At 39.5% G+C, this 15,576-nt stretch overlaps 1 protein-coding gene across 13 annotated transcripts in view; it reads right to left on the bottom strand.

The window, feature by feature from the left end:
• ZMYM2 (zinc finger MYM-type containing 2) overlaps nucleotides 1–15,576 on the bottom strand; it is a 197,674-nt gene that overhangs the window by 156,893 nt on the left and 25,205 nt on the right. For 11 of the 13 annotated variants that reach the window (XM_030561497.1, XM_030561477.1, XM_030561576.1 and 8 more), the window contains one exon: nucleotides 646–757. The gene's annotated coding sequence lies outside the window, so the exon portion shown is untranslated. Of the gene's footprint in view, nucleotides 1–495; nucleotides 556–645; nucleotides 758–15,576 lie in introns of those variants that run through there. The other 2 variants (XM_030561470.1, XM_030561518.1) reach the window with 2 other exon arrangements.

Raw genomic sequence — 15,576 nt, 5'->3', positions numbered from 1 at the left:
TAAAGGAAGAAAGGAAAACATTGACTCTGCCAATCTTCAACTCTGACCACTGCAAGGGAGCAGTGAAATGAGGCTCATTTGAGATCCTGGCTCCTACTCTAATATTCTTTAGAAAGTTTTAAGAGATTCACTTCCTATCTCCTCTCTTCTCAACATCAGATGCTGCTGCAGGTTCCTTCATCCACTACGTGCCATCTTGCACGTGGCATTTTGTTTTCAGCTGGTCTTTTTGTGGTTTTGGGAGGCTGCTGGGTTTATTCTTGTGGATACTTGCATGAGTACAATTGTATTTTTATAATACACCAAAAGAAAATTTAGCCCTGGATAATTGCTTTTATGTATTATAAAAGACTAAATATATAATCAGGGCCAATGGAAAGGACATAATAGAAACGAAGTTCACAGCAGCTGTTGGTAAATGAAGTGCATTGGTGCTACTGCAGGTACTGGGAGGACTATCAAGATAACTACATGATAGTATACTCAAACACATACCTGAATTTGCACGTGTGATACCATTAAATCTTTGTATACTTTATAACAGAAGATTATTCAAGGCTGGAAAAATGTCTTTTGGATTTCTGCAAGTAACCTTTTTAAAAAAAGGGGGTAGGGGGATGGGGAGTATTCTTCCCCAATACTCACCCATCCAGAAATCCACTGCAACCTGTTTACCTTAGTAAGTTGATCCCAAGTGCTCCAGTGTAGGGTCTACTCCTCTTATACCAATTAACTTGATGCCCTTGGCTGAAATGTCCTGAAATAGAGAAAAATAAACTCTCATGATCCTAACATATATAACAACAAGTTCTTTTCTCCCCCACCCCCCGACACAGCCCAAAGTCTTACCAACCAGGATAACAAGTCTGTTTCCTTCACACCAGCAGAGAGAGTTTAGAAAAAAAAATTTTTTAAGTGATGTCATCCTTCTGAATAAGAGGTGCTGTCCAGCTCATAGAACTTAGAATTATTTGTTCTCTGGGTGGGTAATACACTATTACGTAACAGTTCAATCATATAATACTAACACAATGCACTAATATCAGTTTAGTTGTTCCTGGATGATAGATAAAATTCATTATGTTATTGGAGTGTTCTAGCCAAAAATTGGGAATTGAAGCTGTCATCTCTCCCAGAAAGTACACAGTCCAGATTTTACACTAGGCACAGTTTGTAATGGAGAGCATTTTAGTTGATACTATACAGATACATGGACATGTTTATTAAAAGCAGGTGGTACCGGGCAAATTAGTCGAAACAATAGTTAAGAATAAAATTGTCAGACACAGAGAAAAACAAACTGTTGAGCAATAGTCAACATGGTTTCTGTAAAGGGAAATCGTGTCTTACTAACCTATTAGAGTTCTTTGAAGGGGTCAACAAACATGTGGACAAGGGGGATCCAGTGAACATAGTGTACTTAGATTTCCAGAAAGCCTTTGACAAGGTGCCTCACCAAAGGCTCTTACGTAAATTAAGCTGTCATGGGATAAAAGGGAAGGTCCTTTCATGGATTGAGAACTGGTTAAAAGACAGGGAACAAAGGGTAGGAATTAATGGTAAATTCTCAGAATGGAGAGGGGTAACTAGTGGTGTTCCCCAAGGGTCAGTCCTTGGACCAATCCTATTCAATTTATTCATAAATGAACTGGAGAAAGGGGTAAACAGTGAGATGGCAAAGTTTGAAGATGATACTAAACTGCTCAAGATAGTTAAGACCAAAGCAGACTGTGAAGAACTTCAAAAAGATCTCACAAAACTAAGTGATTGGGCAACAAAATGGCAAATGAAATTTAATGAGGATAAATGTAAAGTAATGCACACTGGAAAAATAATCCCAACTATACATACAATATGATGGGGGCTAATTTAGCTATAACAAATCAGGGAAAAGATTTTGGAGTCATTGTGGATAGTTCTCTGAAGATGTCCACGCAGTGTGCAGAGGCAGTCAAAAAAGCAAACAAGATGTTAGGAATCATTAAAAAGGGGATAGAGAATAAGACTGAGAATATATTAATTGTCCTTATATAAATCCATGGTACGTCCATATCTCGAATACTACATACAGATGTGGTCTCCTCACCTCAAAAAAGATATTCTAGCACTAGAAAAGGTTCAGAAAAGGGCAACTAAAATGATTAGGGGTTTGGAGAGGGCCCCATACGAGGAAAGATTAAAGAGGCTAGGACTCTTCAGCTTGGAAAAGAGGAGACTAAGGGGGGATATGATAGAGGTATATAAAATCATGAGTGACGTGGAGAAAGTGGATAAGGAAAAGTTATTTACTTATTCCCATAATACAAGAACTAGGGGTCATCAAATGAAATTAATAGGCAGCAGGTTTAAAACAAATAAAAATAAGTTATTCTTCACACAGTGCACAGTCAACTTGTGGAACTCCTTACCTGAGGAGGCTGTGAAGGCTAGGACTACAAAAGCGTTTAAAAGAGAACTGGATAAATTCATAGTGGTTAAGTCCATAAATGGCTATTAGCCAGGATGGGTAAGGAATGGTGTCCCTAGCCTCTGTTTATCAGAGGATGGAGATGGATCGCAGGAGAGAGATCACTTGATCATTGCCTGTTAGGTTCACTCCCTCTGGGGTACCAGGCATTGACCACTGTCGGTAGACAGGATACTGGGCTAGATGGTCCTTTGGTCTGACCCAGTACAGCCGTTCTTATTTTAAGCAAAGGGTACTAAGATTCAAGCAGTTCTCAGGGCAAGTCTACATTTAAAAAGCTGCAGCAGCTGCTGAAGCACTTTAATGAAGATGCTACTACATGGACAGGTGAGCTTCTCCCATTGGCATAGTCAATCCACTTCCACGAGAAGTGGTAGCTACATCAACTGGAGAAGCTCTCCAATCGACAAAGCGCTGTCTACACGGGGGTTTGGTCAGTACAGCTGTGTTGCTCAAGGGGTGTGGATTTTTCAATGCTAGGAAGAGGTTTATAAATTGCAGGGAGATCCTGCCAACTGTTATCCAGTCAACATTCTATTCCTTCTATTTCAGTGCATCATCTTAAAACAGATGTTTACCAATGTCTATCAATTAAAATCAAATCCTCCCAAGCCTACACATGTGTAGGTACATAAACTGCAATAACGTCAACGAAGTTTCATCCACTTGCCAAAGTTCAGACCTGGGGTCTTTGACTACAAGGTTGTTACAGTGTGTTAGTCAAGACAATTCACATACAGATTATACGTCCCTTGGCCAATTTGTGTCATTTGGCTATATTAGTCAGGCTTGAAATCAGGTGGTCCACTAATCACAAACACTTTAATCTCCTTAATTAAACTTCCTCTCATTTCTTTCTAACCAATGACATTCACTTCTTATGCATCTTCACTGTCTGACCTTTCTTGAGTTTGACTCTCTCAAAAAGTTAGCCTATTGTAGAGTTTTACTCTATGATGCTGTCAAGGAACATTTTCCAGTTTAATAGCATGATGTGTAACATTTCTTACTACTTATAAACAACCTCAAAGAGAAGGACTGAAGTGCACTTACACTCCACTGATTGAAAGATTGCCCCTCTATGTATTGAAAGGCTATGTTTGGATTTTCTTCTTATTTTAAAAACACAAGAATATTGACATTTTATTTTAGAAGAATTGCCAAACTTTGTAGAAAAGAAATCAGTCATGTTTTGGACCTACCAACCTCAGCGAATCAAAGTTACTGACTGTGAAAAAGTTCTTTAAGAAAAGCATGATGAAACAGCATTCAATGCCAAAGCTAACATTGTCCAAAGAATTAATTTTTAGGTATTTTCTTGTGGAAAGAAGAGGAGAAATGGATCGGCTCAGAAAGGTACTAATACCATAGGTAGCCTCAGGTGTTCATACACTCTATTCATAAAGTTGGGTGCATTCTGGATCTGGTATTTAGGCTGAGGGTAAAACTCAGTGTTATGAAGATACTTACGTGGCTTCAAGCTACAGCGTGAATTGCCACTACTGATTGAGATTTAACAGTTTTTTAAGTGGGAGGCACATGCTTGTAATTCTTAAAGAATTTATTGAGGCCTCTACTCAAGAAAATATCTTTTTCCAGAGATTAATTTTGGTTGGTTTCTTAATTTCCCTTATCCTGTCTAATTGGGTAGGGGCTAGAAGCACAGGTATGGGCTAGAAACAGCTTTGGTGGCATTAGTTGATGATTTTCCTCCTTGCAATGGATGAGCCTAGAACATCTATGCTCACTGGATCAGTCAGCAGCTTTTGAAATCATTGACTATGAGGTTCTACTAACTTGCCTGTTGACCTGGTAGGCATGAATTCTGTTTGGAGTGGTCCCATCTTTGAGAGATCAGAAAGTTACAATTCCACATCACTACCTTCTACTCTGAGGCTTCTCTCCTATGAAAGAGATAGGTGTGTCTACTGTCAGTCCCGCCTGACTAACATGCAAATGAGGCCCTTGGAAGAGTTAGTGAGGAGATGTGGGCTGTGATGTGATCATTATGATAAACATCACCCTGTAGTTAGAAGAAATTATACTGGGGCTCCTGACAGAGCATGCAATCAACATTTCAACTACAGGCAAGAACTTACGTGTATTATTAGATAGAGGATGTGGCCATGAGCATTGTTCAAAAGGAATAGATTGCCTAGGGAAGTTGTGGAATCTCCATCTCTGGAGATATTTAAGAGTAGGTTAGATAAATATCTATTAGGGATGGTCTAGACAGTATTTGGTCCTGCCATGAGGGCAGGGGACTGGACTCGATGACCTCTCAAGGTCCCTTCCAGTCCTAGAGTCTATGAGCCTATGAGACTATACCACTATTATCTATGCCCTATCACCTTGATATCAAACTGCAAGAATGCAGCTAACTTGAGCCTATGAGACCACTTAAACTATACCTATTCAGAAAAGGGAAGTCCACTCGTTAAATGGAGTATTACATCAATGCTCTAGGATCTACACTGAACGACAGAAGGTTTCTGGGTGAAATTTAGGGCATTACTTTTAACTTATATACAGAGTGGAACAATTTAAATCACCTTTCTATTTTTATTTTTTAAAGTTTTTATTTAAACTAGATTTTTGTAAAACTAATTTGAAACAAAATTTTAACTTTAGATTAAAATTGATGAATTGCTTTTTTTACAAAATTCCACTGTCACAACCTGCCCCGGTCCCCCTCTCTCCACAGACACCAGTCTTGTGAGTAAACACAACCAATAGATCCCACATGCTTTTAAGTCATCTGAGCCTCTTCCACCCCGTAGACCAAGCCGTGACTAGTCACCTTTCCTAGGAGTATGGAACAGCTTCCATGTGAGGAGAGATTAATAAGACCGGGACTTTTCAGCTTGGAAAAGAGATGACTAAAAAGGGATATGATAGAGGTCTACAAAATTGTGAATCGTGGGGAGAAAAACATAGAATCATAGGAATGGAAGAGACCTTAAGAGGTCATCTAGTCCAGTCCCATTCATTCATGGCACGACTAAGTGTTATCTAGACCATTCTGAGAGGTGTTTGTCTAACCTGCTCTTAAAAAGCTCCAATGATGGAGATTCCACAACCTCCCTAGGCAATTTATTCCAGTACTTGATTACCCTGACAGCAAGTTTTTACTAATATCCAACCTATACCTCCCTTGCTGCAATTTAAGCTCATTGCTTCTTGTCCTATCCTCAGAGGTTAAGGACAACAATTCTTCTACCTTCTCCTTGTTACAACCTTTTATGTACTTGAAAACTTATGTCCTCTCTCTGACTAAATTTAGTTTGTTTAGTCTGGAAAAGAGAAGACAGACAATCTTCCCTCAAAGGTCATGTTTTCTAGATCTTGATAATCATTTTTGTCGCTCTTCTCTGGACTCTCTCCAATTTCTCCACATCTTTACTAGACACAATACTATGGTTGAGGCCTAATCAGCGCGGAGTAGAGCAGAAGATTTACTTCTCATGTCTTGCTTACAACACTCCTGCTTCTACCTCCCAGAATCATATTCACTTTTTTTGCGGCAGTGTTACGCTGTTGCCTTATATTTAGCTTGTGGTCCACTATGAACCCCAAATCCCTTTCTGCAGTACTCCTTCCGAGGCATTCATTTCCTATTTTGTATGTGTGCAACAACTGATTGTTCTTTCCTAAATGTATTTGTTCTTATTGAATTTCATCCTATTTACTTCAGACCATTTCTCCAGTTTGTCCAGATCATTTGGAATTTTAATCCTATCCTCCAAAGCACTTGCAACTCCAGCTTGGTATCGTCCGCAAACTCTGGGAACAATTTTCCAACCAGTTTTGCACCCACTTTATAGTAGTTCCATCTAGGTTGTATTTCCCCACTTTGTTTATGAGAAAATCATGCAAGAGACAGTATCAAAAGCTTTACTAAAGTCAAGATATACCATGTCTACCACTTCCTCCCTATTCACAAGGCTTGTTACCCCATCAAAGAAAGCTATCAGGTTGGTTTGAAGCGATTTGTTCTTGATAAATCCATGCTGTTACTTATCACATTATCTTCTAGATATTTCCAAATTGATTGCTTAAGAATTTGCTCCATTATCTTGCTCCATTATCTTTCCCAGTACAGCAGTTAAGCTGACTGGTCTGTAATTAGCCGGGTTGTCTTTATTTCCCTTTTTTTTTTTTTAATAGATGGGCACTATATTTGTCCTTTTCCAGTCTTCTGGAATCTCTCCCGTCTTCATGACTTTTCAAAGATAATCGCTAATGGCTCAAATACCTCATCAGTCAGCTTCTGCAGTATTCTAGGATGCATTTAATCAGGCCCCGACAACCTGAAGATATCTAATTTGCTTAAGTACTTTTTAACTTGTTCTATTCCTATGAAAATGAATAAGGAAATTTTATTTACTCTTTCATGTAGCACAAGAACCAGGTGTCATCTAATGAAATTAATAGGCAGTAGGTTTAAAACAAACAAAAGGAACTATTTTTTCATGCAACACCGTGTCAGCCTGCGCAACTCCTTGCCAGAGAATGTTGTGAAGGCCAAGACTATAACCGGGTTCAAAAACGTACTAGATAAATTCATGGAAAATAGGTTCATCAATGGCTATTAACCAGGATGGTCAGGGATGTAACACTATGCTCCAAGTGTCCGTAGCCTCTGTCTGCCAGAAGCTGGGCGTGTCATCCACTCTGGAGATGGTTCACTCAATGACTGCCTGTTCCCTCTGAAGCCCCTGGCACTGGCCACTGTCAGAAGACAGGATACTAGGCTAGATGGATCACTGGTCTGATGCAGTATGGCCATTCTTATGTTCTAGCTCTAGGTCTTCTCAGGCCAGTTCCCAGGTGCATACCTCGAACCTCAAAAGACCTCAGTGCCCCTTTCCTGGGACTTTAGGGCTTTGTAGCCCTGCTGCCTTACACACCAGAACCAGTGCCTCAACTTTTCCAACTGTTAATACACGTGTCACCAGCTGCTTCTAAAGGGATACCTCAATGTCACCTCACTGTGGGTGCTCTGATCTTTTCCATTAACTCCTTCAGGGATAACACGACAGAAAATCAAAGAATACAGGCTTCGCAAAGAAATTTCTTAACCACAGGCATTTTATTCTTAACAGCACTACAGGGTTACGGTCTTTGAAAAACAAAATCTCAAATGCAGCCCACTCCTTTTCTCTCATCTCATTCTTCCTATAACTGCTGAATTTGGTCAGCATTCTTCAGCTACCTGGCCCTTCCTGCCACCTCTTTCTTTGGCCTGGTCTTCTCACAGATGTCTGTGAACATTACCCCTTAAATATAACCTTTGATCCACTTTGGCCATATGCCCAGTCTGAGGAACTCCAGCCCTTTCCCACAGCCAAGCTTCTGTGTAGAATGTTCATTGTTTTTGTATATAGGCCAGTAACTCAGAGACAGAGTTGACAGACTGCTCTGTACCAGCTTCCCAAATAGTAATTCAACTAGGTTTCGAGCCTCTATTACAAAATAGATACTCTAATCCACGGGTTCTCAACCTTCATTGCAGCACAACCCCCTTCTGACAACAAAAATTACTACAGGACCCCAGGAGGGGGGACCAAAGCCTAAGCCCACCCAAGTCTCACCATCCAGAAGGAGGGAGGGGGCACAAAGCCCCACCTCCTCAGGCTGGGGGGGCCAAAGCCAAAAGCCCCAGGGCTTCAGCCCCAGGCAGGGGGCCTGTAACCTGAGCCCTGCCGCCCAGGGCTGAAGCAAATTAAGCCAGCCCTGGCGACCCCATTACAATGGGGTTGCGACCCACAATTTTGAGAACTGCTGCTCTAATCCACAAGTAAGGTTACAATACATTATCAAGGTTACCCTCCAAAATGAAGATAACAGTACAAAGTGGAGCCTCTAAAAAGAAAAAGGTATTCTCACAACAAAATGGAGTACAGAATTTGACACAGACATTCCCAATCTGTCAAACATTAATAGTAGGATATTTGAAATTCACAAAACTGTTATAGGCAAAAAGCACAAAATATTGAAACTTAAGAACATAAGAACGGCCATATTGGAACAGACCAAAGGCCCATCTAGCCCAGTATCCTGACTTCCCACAGTGGTCAATACCAGGTGCTTCAGAGGGAATGAACGGAACAGGTACTCATCGAGTGATCCATCCCGTCACCCATTCCCAGGCTCTGGCAAACAGAGGGTAGAGACATCATCCCTGTCCACCCTTGCTAATAGCCACTGATGGGCCTATCCTCCATTAATTTATCTAGTTCTTTTTTTAACCCTGCTATAGTCTTGGCCTCCACAACATCCTCTGGCAAGGAGTTCCACAGGTTGACTGTGCATTGTGTGAAAAAAATACTTCCTTTTGTTTGTTTTAAGCCTGCTGCTTATTAATTTCATTTGATGATCCCTAGTTCTTGTGTTAGGAGTAAACAACACTTCCTTATTTACTTTCTCCACACCAGTAATGATTTTATAGACCTCTATCGTATCTTGCCCTCCCTAGTCATCTCTTTTCCAAGCTGAAAAGTCCCAAGCTTTTTAATCTCTCCTCCTACAGAAGATGTTCCATACTATTAATTGTTCTTGCTGCCCTTCTCTGTACTTTTTCCAACTCTAATGTATCTTTTTTTGAGATGGGACGACCAGAACTTCACACAGTATTCAAGGTGTGGGAGTACCATGGATTTATATAGAGGCAATATGATATTTTCTAGCCCTTTCCTAATGGTTCCTAACATTCTGCAAACTTTTTTGACTGCCACTGCACATTGAGCAGATGTTTTCAGAGAACTATCCATGACTCCAAGATTCTTTCTTGAGTGGTAACAGCTAATTTAGACCCCATCATTTTATATGTATAGTTGGGATTATGTTTTCCAATATGCATTAATTTGCATTTATCAACATTAAATTTCATCTGCCATTTTGTTGCCCAGTCACCCAGTTTTGAGAGATCCTTTTGTAGCTCTTCGCAATCCACCTGGGACTTAACCATCTTGAGCAGTGTTGTGTCATCTGCAAATTTTGCCACCTCATTGTTTACCCCTTTTTCCAGATTGTTTATGAATATGTTGAATAGGACTGGACCCAATACAGACCTCTGAGGGACACCACTATTTACCTCTCTCAATTCTGAAAACTGACCATTTATCCCTACCTTTAGTTTCCTATCTTTTAACCAGTTACCAATCTATGAGAGGACCTTCCCTCTTATCCCATGACAGCTTACTTTGCTTAAGAGCTTTTAGTGAGGGACCTTGTCAAAGGCCTTCTGAAAATCTAAGTGCACTATATCCACTGGATCCCCCTTGACCACATGTTGTTGACCCCCTCAGAGAATTCTAGTAGATTGGTGAGGCATTATTTCCCTTTACAAAAAAACATGTTGACTCTTCCCCAACCAATTATGTTCACCTATCTCTCTGACAACTTTGACTTTACTATAGTTTCAAGCAGTTTGCTCAGTATTCAAGTCAGGCTTTCCGGTTTGTAATTGCTGGGATAATTCTGGAGCCCTTTTGCAAAACTGGCGTCACATTAGCTACCCTTCAGCCATTTGGTACAGAAACTGATTTAGATGATAGGTTACAGATTACAGTTAGTAGTTCCATTTGAGTTCCTTCAGAAATCTTGGGTGAATAACATCTGGTCCTGGTGACTCACTACTGTTAAATTTATCCATTTGTTAAAAGCCTACTCTAATGACACCTCAAGCTGGGACTATTCCTCAGATTTGTCACCTAAAAAGAATGTCTCAGGTTTGGGAATCTCCTTCACATTTTCAGCCATGAAGATCAATGCAATGAATGCATGTAGTTCAGTGGTAGGCAACCTGTGGCATGCATGCTGAAGGCAGCACGTGAGCTGGTTTTCAGTGGCACTCACACTGCCCAGGATCCTGGCCACCAGTCTGGGGGGCTTTGCATTTTAATTTAATTCTAAATGAAGCTTCTTAAATATTTTAAAAACCTTATTTACTTTACATACAAGAGTTTAGTTATATATTACAGACTTATAGAAAGAGACCTTCTAAAAACGTTAAAAATGTATTACTGGCACGCAAACCTTAAATTAGAATGAATAAAGAAAGACTTGGCACACCACTTCTGAAAGGCTGCCAACCCGATTTGGTTTCTCTGCAATAGCCTTATCGTCCTTGAGTACTCTTTTAGGAACTGTTTGTAATAGGCTATCACTACAAAAGTTTTTTCTCTTAATTAATTAGCCTCTTAGAGTTGGTAGGAAAACTCCCACCTTTTCGTGTGTGTGTGTGTGTGTGTGTGTGTGTGTGTCTCCTGACTATATGTGCCATTCTATGCATCCAATGAAGAGGGCTGTAGCCCATGAAAGCTTATACTCAATAAATTTGTTAGTCTCTAAGGCATCACAAGTACTCCTGTTCTCTTATCAACTGTGTAACTTTAGTCACATGAATAGCCCTATTGACTTCAATGGAGCTACTCATATACAGTTAAGCATGTGCATCATAAGTGTTTGCACCACCAGATATAAAACTGTATTTTTAATCTAAAAAGTGTTAGTGGCATAAAATGTTTGACATTTCAAATCAAAATTGCTTCAGAATTAACAAGTGTTATTCATACTTTCCATACACAGAAATTAACTTTTTAAACAAAAAAGCCAAAACTTTCAACAACAAAAAAGATGCCTACGTTTAGGTGCTTAAGTATGGGTTTAGGAGCCTACAGGTATGGTTTTCAAAAGCAAGCCTCATTGACTTCAAACTGCAAATACTGATGAAGGCAAAGAATTTCAGCTTTCTTAACTTGTGAAAGTTCAATATACTGAAAGATGGTGCTGAATGCAAGTATAGCATGGACAGGATGTTAACGAAACACTGCTGTGCATGTTGAAAAAGAAACCCATTGTAAGTGTGAAACTTCTTAGGAAAATGTTCTCTATGCAAAATCCTAAATTCTACTAACAGCTGGGAAACTAAACAAAAGTAGAAAATACTCACTTTAGCAATTCAGGACTATAAAATAAAGAGATAGGAAAGAACAAGAGAGACACGCAAATAAAAGTATCTGAGTTTAAAAAACAGATTTAGAAAATTGAGTCATTTTTCTCTGTCCCGCTTATCTATTTGTAAATGGCATGGCTCTTTAATCATGCAGTACTACCACAGTTGAGTGTAACAGAGGTGCTTCAGCCCCCTTCTTTATAAACAAGATGGAAAGCCATACGCTGCAAGACGACCTTGATTTTGGAATTTGCTCCCATACTTGATAAGTTTGGACATGCTGCAAAGCTCATCTTTTCCCTAGGCTTTTATGGAGAGAAATGGATTGAAATAATGTATTAAATTAGGGACTTATTTTATGTTTATATACACAATAAACATCCAGAGCATATGATGGACACATAGGTTGTCGTATGTCTAAATACATTTTTTAAAACTCAATAGCAAAAATGTAGAGAAGCTGCAGAACAGCAAAACAAACCAATAGCCCTATGCAATGAAAATACTTCAAAGCAATTCTATCAATCAGGTTTCAATTTGATTCAAAAGATAAACTACTTAAAAAAGCAAAAAAAGTGATGCCCACTGGGAAGCTGAAAAGTAAAGAGACCATGAACTTCACTGTATTCTGAATATCTTGATGCCTTTGCAAAACTGCCTGTAGTATGCACAACGAAAGTTGTCTTTATTGTCAAGTGCAACGTATGAATGCAGTAGTCCGGAGATGTATCCAAACTGGGCTTTCGGGTATACTTGAACAACTGACATCCACCACAGCTTTGTCCCTTGGTGCTGCTCCCTCTTAGCCAGTGTTGAAATGGCTGTCCTGCCTCTGTGGACAGGATCAACAGCACTCAATGTCTGTTGCAGCAAAGCATGCCACACTCCTTCCCTCTATCACAATGTTTAACTTTTGACTCTGAGCCACTCCAACAGCACAATCAATTTTCAATATCAGTTGAGGAGAACAAGCAGTGTTTGGCAAGGTTGGCCAGAGTAGATGAAAATTCTAGTATAGACACAAAATTAGTCCATGGTAGCCATGTTAATCACATTAAAGGGTTATTTTTCTCACACTCAATACATTTGATGTAAATTTAGTCATGAAAAGATACTGGTCACCTACAACCTGAAGTCCTCTATCTGTAAGTAGTATATATGTAATGGGGTAAACACCAAAATTATTCTTGCCCCACTACTGCTATTCAAATATCAAGCAGAACATTTTAGGTAATGCCCCTTTAATGGCAGGAGGAAACAGATAGATGAAACTAGAAAATTCCACAGCAGTTAGAGAGTAGAGGTCCAAGGAAAGAGCGGTGACAAAACCTGAACCAACTTTAGGTTGAGAGAGAGAGACAGAGAGAGCAAAGAAGAATTAAATATGATGGATGAGAACCACCGTGTTAGGGACATGACAAGAGAAAGCACAAAAAAGGCAACAGAATCTGAGAGAACACACAGTGATTGAAACCCATCTGTAAAGGTTAGCGAGTTGCTGGCTTCTCTCGTGCTGAACTGAAGGCATAAAAAGAGGCTGAGCTGCTATTTGATCCATCTTGATTCAATACAGGCACTATAACTTACTAAAGGAAAATAAATGAATGGTCTAAGATAGAGACAGACCTAGGAATGACAAAGAGGTATTTAAACATGAGCATTAGAAATGGGAATTATGGGTCATCCATACCCAGAAAAATATGAACAATGCTACTAAATTTAAATTCTAGATATACTTCATAACTGCTCTGTCGAGATCACCGCCAAGAACCAGAGAACAGTTCAGTCTCCAAATTCCTTTCTTTCTGGATACTTGAGAGAATCAAGTAAGATGGTGATACGTGACATGGATTACTGTCTTCTAGGAAACTGAACTGAAACTATTCATTTCACATGGCCAAACAGACGTTACATGACAGCGATGGTCACTGACACAGCCCTAGACATTACTGAATAAGGAGGTGAAAGGTCCATTTCTCAAATCATTTAGTCCTCTCTCTAAGAAGTACTGTTCATCAATTACCAGTAAGCAATTAACATAAAAAGGAGAGTCACACTATACTTTAGAATTGCAAAGCCATCCATGTTTATAGTCATTCCACATGTAAAAAAGTTAATCCTGCAACTGGAAGTGACCCCTGGATCAGCCTATGCAATTCTTGTCCTCTGAGCAGACTATCAAGACAAACAAATTTTAAATACATCTTTATAGGTAGCAGAGGTAGCAGCCCAACAGCTTAGTTTGCCCAACACCGTCCATTATAAATATCCTGTTGTAAGTTGCATACAACTTTGCAAAACCAATTGTCCAGGGTGACGTTTTCCATGCTGAGTGGAGCATCTCCTTCAAGCTAATCTTTAAGTTTGAACTACAATGGTTCATCCTTTTCTCAGGACAAGGCTAGGGAAAACACCAAATGCAGCAGATCCTACAGTCTCATTCACTATACAACCCTGATTCACTCCTAGAGCACAGAATAAGACAGGGGACCTATGAAAAAAAAAAAAAGAGGTGATCATGCAATTAAAGATGACTATCACAATGCACATGCACAAAACGGATGAAGTAAGATTGCACAGGAAACCTTAATTCTGGCATTCCCATATTTAGGGAGGGGGAGAAAGAGACTGTCAGTGAGACAGACAAGTGGTCAGAAGATTTAAGTGACACCACCAAACTATTTCACTTTTGACAAAATCAGCAATTTGAACAAAGATCATTTATAAGGCTAAAGGAGGATGGATCAATCCATGTTGCCTAAAGTCAGATAGCTATTTGAGAAAGTTTTGTTTTGTTTTAATGTATAAAATAAGGAAATCTGAAGTAGGACTAGGAAGGTTACATTGCCTACAGTTGGCCCTGGTGCAAATCACTACTAGAACATTGTGTCTAGTTCTGATGTTTAGAATTTAAGAAATATATTGATAAATTGCAGAAAGTTCAGGGAAGATTCACAAGAATGATTAAAGCAGGGGTTCTCAAACTGGGAGTCCTGACCCCTCAGGGGGTCGCAAAGTTATTATGTGGGAGGGTCGCAAGCCGTCAACCTCCACCACCAAGCCCCGATTCGCCTCCAGCATTTATAATAGTGTTAAATATTTTTAAACTGTGTTTTTAATTTATAAAGGGGTCATACTCGTAGGCTTGCTGTGTGAAAGGGGTCATCAGTACAAAAGTTTGAGATTCACTGGATTAAAGGATTGGAAAATATGCATTATAATGAAAGACTCAGGAGCGCAATCTTAAAAAAAGAGATTACAGTCTGTAAGTATCTATACAGGGACCAGAAGTTTGATAATATATTCTTCAATATAGCAGCCAGAGGTAAAACAAGCCCCAACAGACCATAAATAAGCAGACAATTTTAATGGTGATGGTAATTAACCACTGGAACTATTTGCCAAAGTTGTGGCAGGATTTCCATCTACGGCAACTTTTAAAACAAGATAAAAAAGAAACTCTCTTTAGAAAAATATCTGAATTACAGCATATTCCAGAGAAGTTCTGTGGCCTATGTTATACAGGAGATCAGATTAGATAATCAGTGTTTCCTCCTGTCTTTTGTAATTTGTGAATCTCAGAACTCTCTTGGCCCACTCTGAAGCACAGAATCACTCTTCAGCCAAACAAATTGCTTTCAGTGGTCACTATTATCCAGTCTGGTGATTCAAAGAGGGAATCTTTTGAGGTTCTTCTCATTCAGCCACTAACAAGAGAGGTGTCCTCACTGCACTTCGATGATATAAAAACATATATTATGAGGTAAGGACAAGTGTCCAGTGGATTAAAAAATAGAAAGTTGCAATGGCTGTGTGTGAAACCCTCCTGAATTCATTATCTAGATAATTGGGTTTTGTCTCCACGTGTCAAGAAGATATTCTAAAGGATTGGCTCACATGTTTCAGTTAACTAACTTGTTAAGAAAGGGAACATCTTGAAAGAAGAGAGGATAGTTCAGTTTTCATGCCCCTTTCATTTCTCAGCCTCTCTGTTACAACTATCAACAAGATTATGAGTTATGACAGTAATTATATGGAAACCCATCTGCTGAAGACTGGTCTGAGACCACTTTTCTATATGGGACGTCTTGAATTGTAAGGTGTTCAAGTTTTACTCATTGTCGGCACCTTTTCCCATTGGTTCAACAAG

Source organism: Gopherus evgoodei, chromosome 1 (assembly GCF_007399415.2).
Source record: "Gopherus evgoodei ecotype Sinaloan lineage chromosome 1, rGopEvg1_v1.p, whole genome shotgun sequence".
In the NCBI taxonomy this organism is placed as follows: domain Eukaryota; kingdom Metazoa; phylum Chordata; order Testudines; family Testudinidae; genus Gopherus; species Gopherus evgoodei.
This window is presented reverse-complemented; position numbering and strand designations above follow the sequence as displayed.